Raw genomic sequence first — 15,114 nt, forward strand, 5'->3', positions numbered from 1 at the left:
ATTTTGACATGAAGGTAAGCATCCTTGATGTCCCGAGACATCATGTAGTCCCCTTCTTCCAGGTTCGCAATCACTGCTCTGAGTGACTCAATCTTGAATTTGAACCTCTGTACGTAAGTGTTCAAAGATTTTAGATTTAGAATCGGTCTCACCGAGCCGTCCGGCTTCGGTACCACAACAGTGTGGAATAATACCCCGTTCCCTGTTGCAGGAGGGGTATCTTGATTATCACCTGCTGGGAATACAGCTTGTGAATGGCTTCCAAAACTGTCTCCCTGTCAGAAGGAGACATCGGTAAAGCCGACTGTAGGAAACGGCGAGGGGGAGACGTCTCGAATTCTAATTTGTACCCCTGAGATATCACCTGAAGGATCCAGGGGTCTACTTGCGAGTGAGCCCACTGCGCGCTGAAATTCATTGAGACGGGCCCCCCACCGTGCCTGATTCTGCTTGTAAAGCCCCAGCGTATACTGAGGGCTTGGCAGAGGGTTTCTGTTCCTGGGAACTGGCTGATTTCTGCAGCCTTTTTCCTCTCCCTCTGTCACGGGGCAGAAATGAGGAACCTTTTGCCCGCTTGTCCACGAAAAGACTGCGCCTGATAATACGGCGTCTTCTCATGTTGAGAGGCGACCTGGGGTACAAACGTGGAATTCCCAGCTGTTGCCGTGGCCACCAGGTCTGAAAGACCGACCCCAAATAACTCCTCCCTTAATAAAGCAATACTTCCAAATGCCGTTTGGAATACGCATCACCTGACCACTGACGTGTCCATAACCCTCTACTGGTAGAAATGAACAACGCGCTTAGACTTGATGCCAGTCGGCAAATATTCCGCTGTGCATCACGCATATATAAAAATGCATCTTTTAAATGCTCTATAGGCAAAAATATACTGTCCCTATCTAGGGTATCAATATTTTCAGTCAGGGAATCCGACCACGCCAACCCAGCACTGCACATCCAGGCTGAGGCGATTGCTGGTCGCAGTATAACACCAGTATGTGTGTAAATACTTTTTAGGATACCCTCCTGCTTTCTATCAGCAGGATCCTTAAGGGCGGCCATCTCAGGCGAAGGTAGAGCCCTTACAAGCGTGTGAGCGCTTTATCCCCCCTAGGGGGTGTTTCCCAACGCACCCTAACCTCTGGCGGGAAAGGATATAATGCCAATAACATTTTAGAAATTATCCGTTGTTATCGGGGGAAACCCACGCATCATCACACACCTCATTTAATTTCTCAGATTCAGGAAAACTACAGGTAGTTTTTCCTCACCGAACATAATACCCCTTTTTTGGTGGTACTCGTATTATCAGAAATGTGTAAAACATTTTTCATTGCCTCAATCATGTAACGTGTGGCCCTACTGGAAGTCACATTCGTCTCTTCACCGTCGACACTGGAGTCAGTATCCGTGTCGGCGTCTATATCTGCCATCTGAGGTAACGGGCGCTTTAGAGCCCCTGACAGCCTATGAGACGTCTGGACAGGCACAAGCTGAGTAGCCGGCTGTCTCATGTCAACCACTGTCTTTTATACAGAGCTGACACTGTCACGTAATTCCTTCCAACAGTTCATCCACTCAGGTGTCGACCCCCTAGGGGGTGACATCACTATTACAGGCAATCTGCTCCGTCTCCACATCATTTTTCTCCTCATACATGTCGACACAAAAGTACCGACATACAGCACACACACAGGGAATGCTCTGATAGAGGACAGGACCCCACTAGCCTTTTGGGGAGACAGAGGGAGAGTTTGCCAGCACACACCAGAGCGCTATATATATACAGGGATAACCTTATATAAGTGTTTTTCCCCTTATAGCTGCTGTATAGTTAATACTGCGCCTAATTAGTGCCCCCCTCTCTTTTTTTAACCCTTTCTGTAGTGTAGTGACTGCAGGGGAGAGACAGGGAGCTTCCCTCCAACGGAGCTGTGAGGGAAAATGGCGCCAGTGTGCTGAGGAGATAGGCTCCGCCCCTTTTTCGCGGACTTTTCTCCTGCTTTTTTATGTATTCTGGCAGGGGTTAAATGCATCCATATAGCCCAGGAGCTATATGTGATGCATTTTTTTGCCATCCAAGGTGTTTTTATTGCGTCTCAGGGCGCCCCCCCCCAGCGCCCTGCACCCTCAGTGACCGAAGTGTGCTGAGAGCAATGGCGCACAGCTGCAGTGCTGTGCGCTACCTTGTTGAAGACAGGACGTCTTCTGCCGCCGATTTTCCGGACCTCTTCTGCCTTCTGGCTCTGTAAGGGGGCCGGCGGCGCGGCTCTGGGACCCATCCAAGCTGGGCCTGTGATCGTCCCTCTGGAGCTAATGTCCAGTAGCCTAAGAAGCCCAATCCACTCTGCAAGCAGGTGAGTTCGCTTCTTCTCCCCTTAGTCCCTCGATGCAGTGAGCCTGTTGCCAGCAGGTCTCACTGAAAATAAAAAACCTAATCTAAAACTTTCACTAAGAAGCTCAGGAGAGCCCCTAGTGTGCACCCTTCTCGTTCGGGCACAGAGATCTAACTGAGGCTTGGAGGAGGGTCATAGGGGGAGGAGCCAGTGCACACCAGATAGTCCTAAAGCTTTCTTTAGATGTGCCCAGTCTCTTGCGGAGCCGCTATTCCCCATGGTCCTTACGGAGTCCCCAGCATCCACTTAGGACGTTCGAGAAATACACACCAATATTTTTTTAATAACCTGAACACATAAAACTTAAATCATAACTTGATGTAAACAATCACATATGTACTTTTATTAGTATAACTTGCACTAAACTCTTCAATGCTAAGGTTTATTGCGGGTAAAAGGACGTGGTCCTTTTACCCGCAATAAACCTTAGCACTGAAGAGTTTAGTGCAAGTTATACACCTCACTAAATTCAATAACAGAAGACATTTTCTATAATGGATCCCACACCCTATTATAACTCACAGCATATCTCACATTGTATGTACACTTACTATGTAGCCAAGTGTAAGCTACTAGTCATTCAAAGTCCCAAGTGACAACTTTAAATGACACCTCATCCTCATGGATTACAGATGTGTCCCCGTATGAGATTCTTCATAACAGATATTGTGGAGCCCAAGTGAGGTGGGCATTTATTGGATGCTGCCTTGTCTATTAAGGACACAGTAGCTGTAGATAAGTGATCGAGGATGGTGACCATTGTATGGCCCAAGAAGCAAACAGACTGTAGGAAACTTTATATGCGCAGAACGCATTTGGTTACTTACCTTAAAATTCCCTTTCCTTTAATCTCCAGAAACAGCATACCTGAGACATAGCTCCAACCATTATTACAGGGTCAAAAGTCCAACAGTCAAAAGGTTGACAGAGTGTGTTTAATATTTTTGTTGAAATTCGTCCCCTTGCGGGCTCGCTTCGCTTGCCACAAGGTTACTTAAAGTAATTGTTTTTTATTTACTATCCATGTCACAAACTAAGTAGTAAAAGCATAATAAACCCTAAAAAAAAGTGTTGTCCTTTTGACCCTGTCGACCATATGGTGTCGACCTACTGACTTTATCTTTTAACTGTCTATCTACCAACCACCTCCCAATTAAGTGCACTGTTGATGAATACTTGCAGCCCAGTTTGGACTTATGACCAATTGTAAACTCAGGTTCAATGTCTTCTTTATAATTGTAACAATACCTAAACTCTAATAAATTAGAAAGTTGGTCACTATCATTCTCTGGATAATAGATTGCAAGCCCTTTGACCTTCCACTGGACAAGGCAACTAAATTTTCATACATGATATTCCATTAGACAGACAGGTCCAGGGAAAGATATTCAGATTCTGAAGCTGTACTTAACTGGCAGTTGTATAAATAAGGATTATCATAGTTACAGCTACTGCAATGCTGATGACTTGGGGATTCTTAAGAGTAGCGTTAAACCCAATGGGCAAAGCCTGAAACTGGAGATGCTTCAAATGTTTATGTTAAAAGCTGCACCAAATAACCTCTAGCTGTAATAGGGGAGAAAACAGGATTTTAATTACCTACCGGTAAATCCTTTTTTCGTAGTCCGTAGAGGATACTGGGGTCCACATAAGTACCATGGGTATAGACGGGTCCACTAGGAGCCTTGGGCACTTTAAGAAATGAATAGTGTGCGCTGGCTCCTCCCTCTATGTCCCTCCTACCAGACTCAGTCTATAAACTGTGCCCGAGGAGACGGACATACCTTGAGAGAAGGATTTAAAGGACAGTGGTAAGATTCGAACCAGCACACACAAACCAAGAGGAAAGCCATTCTAACCCAACTTGAACAGGAACAGCTGAACCAACAACAATACTTAACCAAGTAACAGTGCAGGAAACACGAAGCACTGGGCGAGCGCCCAGTATCCTCTACGGACTACGAGAAAAGGATTTACCGGTAGGTAATTCAAATCCTATTTTCTCTTACGTCCTAGAGGATACTGGGGTCCACATAAGTACAATGGGGATGTACCAAAGCTCCCAAACCGGGTGGGAGAGTGGTGAGGTTCCTGCAAAACTGATTGGCCTCTGAGGACCTTCAGTTTGGTCAAAGTATCGAACTTGTAGAACTTAGCAAACATGTTCGAACCTGACCAAGTAGCTGCTCGGCAGAGTTGTAAAGCCGAGACACCCCGGACAGTCGCCCAGGAAGAACCCACTGACCCAGCAGTGGGCCTGTACAGATTTTGGAACCGGCAAACCTGCCGTAGAGTAAGCATGCTGGATAGTAAGCCTGATCCAGCGAGCAATAGACAGCTTTGAAGCAGGACACCCAATTTTATTGGGATCATAGAGAACAAACAGCGAGTCCGACTTTCTGTGACGAGCTGTCTGCTTCACATAAATCTTCAAAGCCCTCACAACATCCAGGGACTTTGAGGTAGAAGAGGTGTCGGTAACCACCGGAACCACAATAGGTTGGTTGACATGAAATGCAGACACCACCTTTGGAAGAAATTGCTGACGAGTTCTGAGTTCTGCTCTATCCTCATGAAGAATCAAATAGGGGCTCTTGTGAGACAATGCCCCCAGTTCCGACACCCACCTGACTGAAGCCAGGGCCAACACTGTGACGGTCTTCTACGTAAGAATCTTTACGTCCACCTCCTGTAAGGGCTCAAACCATTCTGATTGGAGGAACTGCAACACCACGTTGAGATCCCAAGGTGCTGTGGGAGGCACAAAAGGCTGTTGGATGTGTAGAACACCTTTCAAGAACGTCTGAACCTCTGGAAAATTGTTTCTGGGAAAAAATGGATAAGGCCGAAATCTGGACTTTTATGGAGCCCAGGCATAGGCCCACATCCACACCTGACTGTAGAAAAAGCAGAAAACGTCCCAGTTGAAACTCCACCGCTGGAAATGTCCTGTTCCCACAACAAGTGACGTATTTTTTTTCAAATACGGTGGTAATGCTTAGACGTTACCTTATCCGGGATTCCTTTCCGGGCTAGAATTTGATGTTCAACTTCCATGCCATCAAACGTAGCTGTGGAAGTCTTGACAGACGAACGGCTCCTGTTGCAGGAGATCCTCTCGAAGAGGTAGAGGCCACAGATCCTCCAGGAGCATGTCCAGTAGATCCGCGTACCAAGCCCTTCTTGGCCAGACCTGAGCAATGAGAATTGCTTGAACCTTTTCCCTTTGTATTCTTTTGAGAATCTTTGGGATCAATGGAAGTGGCGGAAACACATAAACCATCTGGTAGACCCATGGTGATGACAGAGCGCCCACCGCCACTTCCTTGGGTCCCTCGACCTAGAACAATACCGCTGGAGCTTCTTGTGTAGACGAGAGGCCATCAAGTCGATCTGTGGAATGCCCCACTGATGTGTCAAGCACCTGAACACCTCCAGGCGGAGGCCCCATGCTCCTGGGCGGAGATAGTTTCCGCTGAGGAAGTCTGCCTCCCAGTTAGAGGCCTTGAGAAAGAGCTCTTGTAGAGATTGAAATGCGCTGGTAGCAGACAGGAGCTTTTATTATTACTGCACCATCTCCCCATCTGGATTTTGGACCCTGGATGCCCTGATCAGGAATGAACTCCAGAATCCGTTTGACCAGTTGATATACACCAGGTGTCCAAACCAGGTGGTGTGATCGTTTATCATTGCTCCTTTTTTTTATATGTGTTGTTACATGTTTATTCCTTTTGGAAATATTTTATGAATTTTTGGAAACGGTCTTTTATGGAATAAACATTTGTGATGTCTACCACATTGCTTGGTTCTCTGGATGGTGAAAGAAACCGTGATATGTTTATGAAAACCTGCTGAATTGTGAGTTGGGGTACGCTGTAATTCTAAGTACCACACAAAAAGAAACCTTTATATGCTTCACTTATCCTCAGTCACTGTGAGTTTGGGTACGCCCATCAGATTGTTTTCTGTGGCTTCACGTCTATACAAAGATACCTTTATTCGTCTGTAATACCCACTTACACTGTGAGTTGGGGTACGTTTACCCTCTATTAAGCTGAAAGTTCCATATTATCTGAAGATTTGGTGGAGGTCCAGCACTCATTTTCATCCCTAATTAACATCACTGGGGTGAAGTGTGACCCTGTGAAAACATTCTACATCATTGTAGTGTATATTTCTTTACATGTTATCATTCCTAATGTGAATGGAAGAGTGGAATCTCCAATCTAGAACTAGAGGAAGGCGCCTTCCATAGAAATTTCTAAGGTAAGGTTTGAATTTCCTATTGTTTCTCAGCGCTTGATGTTATGTGTTTGCCTTCACTGTATTTATTCCCAGTTGTCTACTCCCGGAATGAAGATTGCAGACAATGCCACCGCGTGTCTTTCTGCCCAGAGGAGAATTCTTGTCACCTCTGACATTGCTGCACTGCTCTTCATTCCGCCTTGTCGATTTATGTACGTTACTGGCGTCACATTGTCCGACTGAACGTGAATGGCTCAATCTTGAAGAAGATGTGAAGCCTGTAGAAGGGTGTTGTATATGGCCCTTAGTTCCAGAATGTTGATTGGAAGAATGGTTTCCTGACTTGACCATTTTCCTTGGAACTGTTCCCCCTGGGTTACTGCTCCCCAACCTCTGATGCTTGCGTCTGTGGTTAGCAGAATCCAATTTTGAATCCCGAACCTTCGGCCCTCGTTCAGGTGAGAAGTCTGAAACCACTATAGAAGAGAAATCCTGGCTTTTGGCGACAGACGTATCCCTCTGGTGCATGTGGAGATGCGATCCGGACCATTTGCCAAACAGATCCAGCTGGAAGGGTCTTGCGTGAAACCTTCCGTACTGTAGCGCCTCGTAGGCAACTATCATCTTCCCCAGTAGATGAATGCGGAGATGCACCGATAACCGGGCTGGTTTCAAGAAATCACGCACCATCAACTGGATTACCAATGCCTTTTCCAATGGAAGGAATAGCTTCTGTGCTTCCGTATCCAGGATCATCCCCAGGAACAGAAGCCTCCGTGTTGGTTCCAGGTGAGATTTTGGTAGGTTCAGAATCCACCCGTGATGACGGAGTAGTCGAGTTGAAAGGACAATGTTGTCCAACAACCTCTCCCTGGATGGTGCCTTGATCAGCAGGTCGTCCAGGTACAGAATTATGCTCACTCCCTGGTTTGCGGAGAAGAAACATCATCTCTGCCATTACCTTGGTGAACACCCTGGTGCTGTGGAGAGGCCAAATGGCAGGGCCTGGAACTGGTAGTGACAGTCCTGTACTGCAAACCTTAGATAAACCTGATGAGGCGGCCAGATGGGAATATGAAGGTACGCATCCTTGATATCCAGAGACACCAAGAATTCCCCTTCCTCCAGATCCGAGATCACCGCTCTCAGAGACTCCATCTTGAATTTGAACACCCGTAAATACGGGTTCAATGACTTGAGGTTTAAAATAAGTCTCATCGAACCGTCTGGCTTCGGTACCACAAACAGGTTGGAATAATGACCTTTGTTTTGCAGCTGAGGTGGAACTGGAACAATGACCTGAGTCTGTATCAGTTTTTGAATTACATCCTGTAAAATTATACTTGCCTCTTTGAGAAGCTGGTAAGCCGGATTTGAAGAATCTGAGGTGTAGTTCCTGAAACTCCAGTCTGTAACCCTGGGTGATAAGCTCTATGACCCAGGGATCCTGGCATGTGACTGAAATCTCTTAACAAGGCTCCCGCCTGTCTTCCAAGCGGTGAGGGTCCACCGTCATGCTGAAGGCTTAGAGGAAGCAGAACCTGAGTGCTGTTCCTGTGAACCTACCTCTATAACCTTTGAAGGCTGTAGAAGAACCTCTGGTCATATTTTAAAATTTTGCTGTCCGAAAGGACTGCAGGGTCGGAGCCGAGTAGTTCTTCCTAAGTGGAGGAGCTGCGGAAGGAAGGTATGTAGACTTACCTGCAGTAGCCTTGGATATCCACGTATCCAGTTTATCTCCAAACAGGGACTCACCTGTGAATGGTAGGCTTTCCACACCTTTTTTGGAATCCGCATCCGCAGTCCACTGACATAGCCATAGGCCTCTGCGTGCTGACACTGCCATGGCCGTGGTGCATGCATGGAGCAAGCCTATCTCTTTTATGGCCTTCACCATAAAATCTGCAGAGTTATGTATACAGTGTAGGAGTAAAACAATCGCCCCCTTGGGTAAGGAATCTAATCCCTCAAGTAGGTTACCTGACCAAGCACAAGCTATAGTAGGTCTCTGGGCTCTTCCCGCAGCTGTGTACAGAGATTTGAGAGTGGTCTCAATCTTGCGGTCAGCCGTGTCTTTTAAGGAGGCTGTCCCCGGGACAGACAAGACTATCTTGCGTGACAATCTAGATATCGATGCATCAACAATCTGTGGGTTTTCCCATTTTTTCCTATCATCCTGAGGAAAAGGGAAGGATGTAATTAACCTTTTAGGGATCTGCACTTGCTTGTCAGGATTAACCAAAGTTTCTTCAAATAGGGAATTTAATTTCTGAGATGCAGGGAAAGTAACAGAGGATTTAATTTTTACGTTAAAATAAGATTACTCATCCTCTCCTGTCACTGTGTCATCTTTGATGTGCAGGACTTCCCTAAAAGCTTCTATCAGGGCCTGTATTTCTTGTGACAAGGCTGCAACCCCCCCCCCCCCCTCCCCCCACACACCTAAGTCCACCTCCCCCTCCTCTGGGTCTCACACATCATCATCAGTGTCAGCCTGCAATATTTGGGCCAGTGCATGCTTTTGTGGACAAATGACAGGGGTCTGAGACACTGATATGGGACCTGAATCGCTACTCATCAGGTCATCCACAGACTGTCTTAATTGTTGCGTTTCTTCCTCATGATGGGACAATTTAGCAGAAATATTTGAGATCATCCCTTTTAGAGAATCCAACCATGCTGGTTCGGATCCACTAGCCTGAGAATGTGTACTATCCTGAGTACATTGTAGTGATCCCCCTGAAGAAGAAAAACACTCTGCAGTGCATGAAACACACTCCTTGCCTGCCATTGTAATGTGAAAGTATACACACACACACACACACACACACACACACACACGAGAAAAGGTAAGCTCAGTTAACCCACACAGAGCCCTTCTAGGGAGACACAGAGTATGATGGAGCCAGCCACACAGCGCCCTTCTTGCTCTGGGTCGCAGACTAAATACCCCTAATAGGGTATCAGTATACTTATACTGCTCCCCCCTGTTATGACCCCCTGGTACCGCTGAGGTAATCTGATGTCCTTGTGGAGGAGCTGCGCGTCTCTACCAGTTTGTTCAATGAGAGCTGCAGAGGGAAAATGGCGCTGGTGTTCGGTCATAGTGAAGCCCAGCCCCCTTAATGTCGCGCAGTCTTCCCGTTTTTTTTATACTGGCTGAGGTTATATATTTTTGCTTTACAGAGGGTTAGAACCCCTGTAAGCTGTATTGCCAGTGTGGGTATTTAGTTGTGGCTTCAGCGCGCCCCTCACAGTGGAACATACATAACAGCCTGTATGTCTCTGAAGCCTGGAGCCGCAGCCTGCCTGTTAGCGCTGCGCTCCTACCCTCATGCTGCCATTACCGCTGGCGACCCGCGTACCAGGACGCTGGCTTACTACTTACCACTCCTCTCACTTCTGTCTCTGTTAAGGGAGGCGGCGTGCTGCGGGAGTGTATGCTCGCCGTGTTGGGGCTTGAGAATGGCTCCCTCAGGAGCTCAGTGTCCTGTCAGCGGGGAACGGTACCATTAACCCAGTAGGAGGTTGGGCCGTGCCGTTCTCCCAATCCCCCCCCCCCCTACAAAGCAGGCAGGCTGGTGCCAACCAGTACTGCCTAAAAATAATAAAACAGAAAAATAAATGCAGAAAACTCTTCAGGAGCTTCCCTAAGCGTGACCGGCTCCTCGGCCACATTTTCTAAACAGAGTCTGGTAGGAGGTGCATAGAGGGAGAAGCGAGCGCACACAGTACATGTACTGTAGGTACGCTTTCTACAAATCCAATACAAAACGTATAGGAGCTAATCTATACTGAGCACTATGTCAAATGATGTGGCAGGTTTTCACACAATGTGTGGTAAAATAGGATTTTAATACCTACCGGTAAATCATTTTCTCCTAGTCCGTAGAGGATGCTGGGGACTCCAAAAGGACCATGGGGTATAGACGGGATCCGCAGGAGACATGGGCACACTAAAAGACTTTGACTGGGTGTGAACTGGCTCCTCCCTCTATGCCCCTCCTCTAGACCTCAGTTATAGGAACTGTGCCCAGGGGAGACGGACATTTCGAGGAAAAGGATTTTTGTTAAACTAAGGGCGAGACATATACCAGCTCACATCACAAACACACCGTACAACTGGATTAGCAGGAATACCAGATAACAGTATGAACTAATAACAGCAACAAGCTGAATATAACAGATACACAACCTTCGTGTAACCGAAAACCACAAGTGTCAATACAACTGCAAGTAACAGTCCGCACTGGGATGGGCGCCCAGCATCCTCTACGGACTAGGAGAAAAGGATTTACCGGTAGGTATTAAAATCCTATTTTCTCTTACGTCCTAGAGGATGCTGGGGACTCCAAAAGGACCATGGGGTCTATACCAAAGCTCCAGACCGGGCGGGAGAGTGCGGACGACTCTGCAGCACCGATTGAGCAAACATGAGGTCCTCCTCAGCCAGGGTACCAAACTTATAGAACTTAGCAAAAGTGTTTGAACCCGACCACGTAGCTGCTCGGCAAAGTTGAAGTGCCGAGACCCCTCGGGCAGCCGCCCAAGATGAGCCCACCTTCCTGGTAGAATGGGCCTTTACTGACTTCGGCAACGGCAACCCAGCCGAAGAATGAGCGTGCTGAATCGTATTACAAATCCAGCGTGCAATAGTCTGCTTGGAAGCAGGATTTCCAATCTTGTTGGAAGCATACAGGACAAACAGAGCTTCCGTTTTCCTAACAAGAGCCGTTCTGGCGACATAAATTTTCAAAGCTCTTACGACATCAAGAGATTTTGGGACTGCCACAGCATCCGTAGCCACAGGTACCACAATAGGTTTATTTATGTGAAATGAAGAAATCGCCTTCGGCAGAAATTGTCGCCGAGTCCTCAATTCCGCTCTATCCACATGAAAAATCAAATATGGGCTCTTGCGAGACAAAGCCGCCAATTCTGACACTCGTCTGGCAGACGCCAAGGCCAAAAGCATGACCACTTTCCAAGTGAGAAACTTTAACTCAACCTTTCGCAAAGGTTCAAACCAGTGAGACATAAGAAACTGTAACACCACTTCAAGATCCCACGGTGCCACGGGTGGCACAAATGGAGGATGGATATGCAGCACTCCCTTCACGAAAGTCTGAACCTCAGGAAGGGCGGCCAATTCTTTTTAAAAGAAAATAGATAAAGCCGAAATCTGCACTTTGATGGAACCCAATTTCAGGCCTGCATCCACACCTGCCTGCAAAAAATGAAGGAAACGACCCAAGTGAAATTACTCCTCAGGAGCAGTTTTGGTTTCACACCACGACACACATTTTCTCCAAATACGGTGATAATGTTTTGCTGTGACCTCCTTTCTAGCCTTAAGGAGAGTGGGGATGACTTCCCCTGGGAATACTTTTACGAGCTAGAATTGGCGTTCAACCTCCACGCCGTCAAACGCAGCCGCGGTAAGTCTGGAAACACGCATAGCCCCTGCAGTAACAGGTCCGCTCTTAGAGGAAGCGGCCAAGGATCTTCTATGAGCAATTCCCGAAGATCCGGATACCAGGCCTTCCGTGGCCAATCTGGAACGACAAGTATTGCCTGAACCCTTGTTCATCTTATGATCCTCAGCACCCTTGGAATGAGAGGATGCGGGGGGAACACATACACCGACTGAAACACCCACAGAGTTACCAGGGCGTCCACTGCACTGGCTTGGGGGTCCCTCGACCTGGAACAATACTTCGGAAGCTTCTTGTTGAGGCGAGACGCCATCATGTCTATTTGAGGAATTCCACAACACCTTGTCACTTCTGCAAACACCTTTGGATGAAGGGCGCACTCTCCTGGATGGAGATCGTGTCTGCTGAGAAAGTCTGCTTCCCAGTTGTCCATGCCCGAAAGCAAAAATGCTGACAGAGCACTTACGTGCTGTTCCGGCCAGCGGAGAACTCTTGTGGCCTCTGCCATTGCCGCCCTGCTCCTTGTTCCGCCCTGGCGGTTTACGTATGCCACTGCTGTTATGTTGTCCGACTGGATCAGGACAGGTAGACCTTGAAGAAGGTTTTTCGCTTGCAGAAGGCAGTTGTAAATGGCTCTTAACTCCAGAACATTTATGTGGAGACAAGATTCCTGGCTTGACCATTTTCCCTGGAAACTTCTTCCTTGTGTGACTGCACCCCAGCCTCGGAGACTTGCATCTGTGGTCAGCAGGACCCAATCCTGGATTCCGAATCTGCGTCCCTCTAGAAGGTGAGAACTCTGCAGCCACCACAGGAGAGAAAATCTGGTCCTGGAAGATACTTATTTTCTGGTGCATGTGCAGGTAAGACCCGGACCATTTGTTCAGCAGATCCCACTGAAACACCCGGGCATGAAACCTGCCAAACGGAATGGCTTCGTAAGCCGCAACCATCTTCCCTAGTACTCGAGTGTGTTGATGAATCGACACTCTTGCCGGTTTCAGAATCTCCTTGACCATGGTCTGGATTTCCAGAGCTTTTTCCGCCGGAAGAAACACTCTCCGTAGTTCCGTGTCTAGGATCATGCCCAAGAAGGGCAGCCGAGTTGTCGGAATCAACTGAGACTTTGGCAAATTGAGTATCCAACCATGATGTTGCAGAACAGTCAGGGAGAGTTCCACACTTTTTAGCAACTGCTCTTTTGATCTTGCCTTTATCAGGAGATCGTCCAAGTACGGGATAATTGTGACACCCTGCTTGCGTAGGAGTACCATCATTTCCGCCATCACCTTGGTAAAGACCCTCGGGGCCGTGGAAAGCCCAAACGGCAACGTCTGAAATTGGTAATGACAATCCTGCACCGCAAATCTTAGGAAGGCCTGATGAGGAGGATCGGGACGTGTAAGTAGGCATCCTTTATGTCGACTGACGCCATAAAATCCCCCCCTTCTAAGCTGGAGATCACAGATCGAAGAGATTCCATCTTGAACTTGAAAGTTTTTAAGTATGGATTGAGGGATTTTAGGTTCAGAATCGGTCTGACCGAGCCGTCCGGCTTCGGCGCGACAAAAAGGCTCGAATAGAACCGTTCCCCCCGTTGGGACGGGGGAACCGGGACAATGACCCTCTGTTGACACAGCTTTTATATCGCAGCGTTTACTACTTCTCTTTCTGGAAGAGAAACTGGCAAGGCCGATTTGAAAAAGCGGCGGGGGGGGCATTTCCTGAAACTCCAGTTTGTACCTTTGGCACACTATGTCTAAGACCCAAGGATCCAGGGCCGACTGAAATCAGACCTGACTGAAGATTCGGAGACGGCCCCCCACCAGCACGGACTCCCGCAGGGGAGCCCCAGCGTCATGCGGTGGACTTGGCAGAGGCGGGGGAGGACTTTTGGTCCTGGGCGCCAGACACAGCAGGCAACCTTTTTCCCCTTCCTCTAGCTTTTGAAGCGGGGAAGGACGAACCCATTCCTTTTTTGTATTTATTAGGCCGAAAGGACTGCATCTGAGAATGGGGCGCCTTTTTCTGTTGTGCGGGAACATAAGGAAGAAAAGATGACTTACCCGCAGTAGCGGTAGACACCAGGTCAGCAAGGCCGTCACCAAACAAGACACTACCTTTAAAAGGGAGAGCTTCCATAGCTTTCTTTGAGTCGGCATCAGCATTCCATTGATGAATCCACAGCGCCCTCCTGGCCGAAACCGCCATGGCATTGGCTCTTGATCCCAAGAGGCCAATATCCCTCGCTGCATCCTTTAGGTAATCTGCAGCGTCCTTGATATAACCAAGAGTCAAAAGAATGTTCTCCTTATCAAGGGTATCCATATCAGAAGCTAAATTATCAGCCCACTTAGCAATAGCACTACTCACCCATGCCGACGCCACAGCAGGCCTGAGTAGTGCACCAGTAGTAACAAAAATGGCCTTCAATGTCGTCTCCTGCTTGCGATCCGCAGGATCCTTGAGTGCAGCCGTGTCAGGAGACGGAAGCGCCACCTTCTTAGACAGTCGGGACAGAGCCTTGTCCACGCTGGATGACGACTCCCATTTCTCCCTGTTGTCAGAAGGGAAAGGATACGCCATAAAAATTCTCTTAGGAATCTGCCACCTTTTGTCAGGCGACTCCCAAGCCTTTTCACAAAGAGCGTTCAGTTCATGAGAGGGGGGAAACTTCACCTCAGGCTTTTTCCCTTTAAATAAACAAACCCTTGTATCTGGAACAAGAGGTTCCTCAGAAATATGTAAAACATCTTTAATAGCCACAATCATGTACTGAATACTCTTAACCACTTTCGGATGTAAACTGGCCTCATTGAAGTCGACATGGAATCAGGAGTCTGTGTTGGTATGTGTATCTGCCATCTGGGTAAATTAACATTTTTGTGACCCTGAGGGGGTCTGTACCTGAGACAAAGCGTCCTCCATGGATTTTCTCCATATTTGTGTCTGAGAATCAGATTTATCCAGCCTCTTAGACAATAGTGCCACGTTTGCATTCAATGTACTTAACATATTTACAGAATCTGTGCCGA

At 47.6% G+C, this 15,114-nt stretch overlaps 1 protein-coding gene across 2 annotated transcripts in view; it reads right to left on the reverse strand.

Annotated features, from left to right (window-relative positions):
- The window catches only part of CUL4A (cullin 4A), a 242,315-nt gene that overhangs the window by 110,253 nt on the left and 116,948 nt on the right, over nucleotides 1-15,114 (reverse strand). The window lies entirely within an intron of this gene.

This window comes from Pseudophryne corroboree, chromosome 2, assembly GCF_028390025.1.
Source record: "Pseudophryne corroboree isolate aPseCor3 chromosome 2, aPseCor3.hap2, whole genome shotgun sequence".
Taxonomy (NCBI): Eukaryota; Metazoa; Chordata; class Amphibia; order Anura; family Myobatrachidae; genus Pseudophryne; species Pseudophryne corroboree.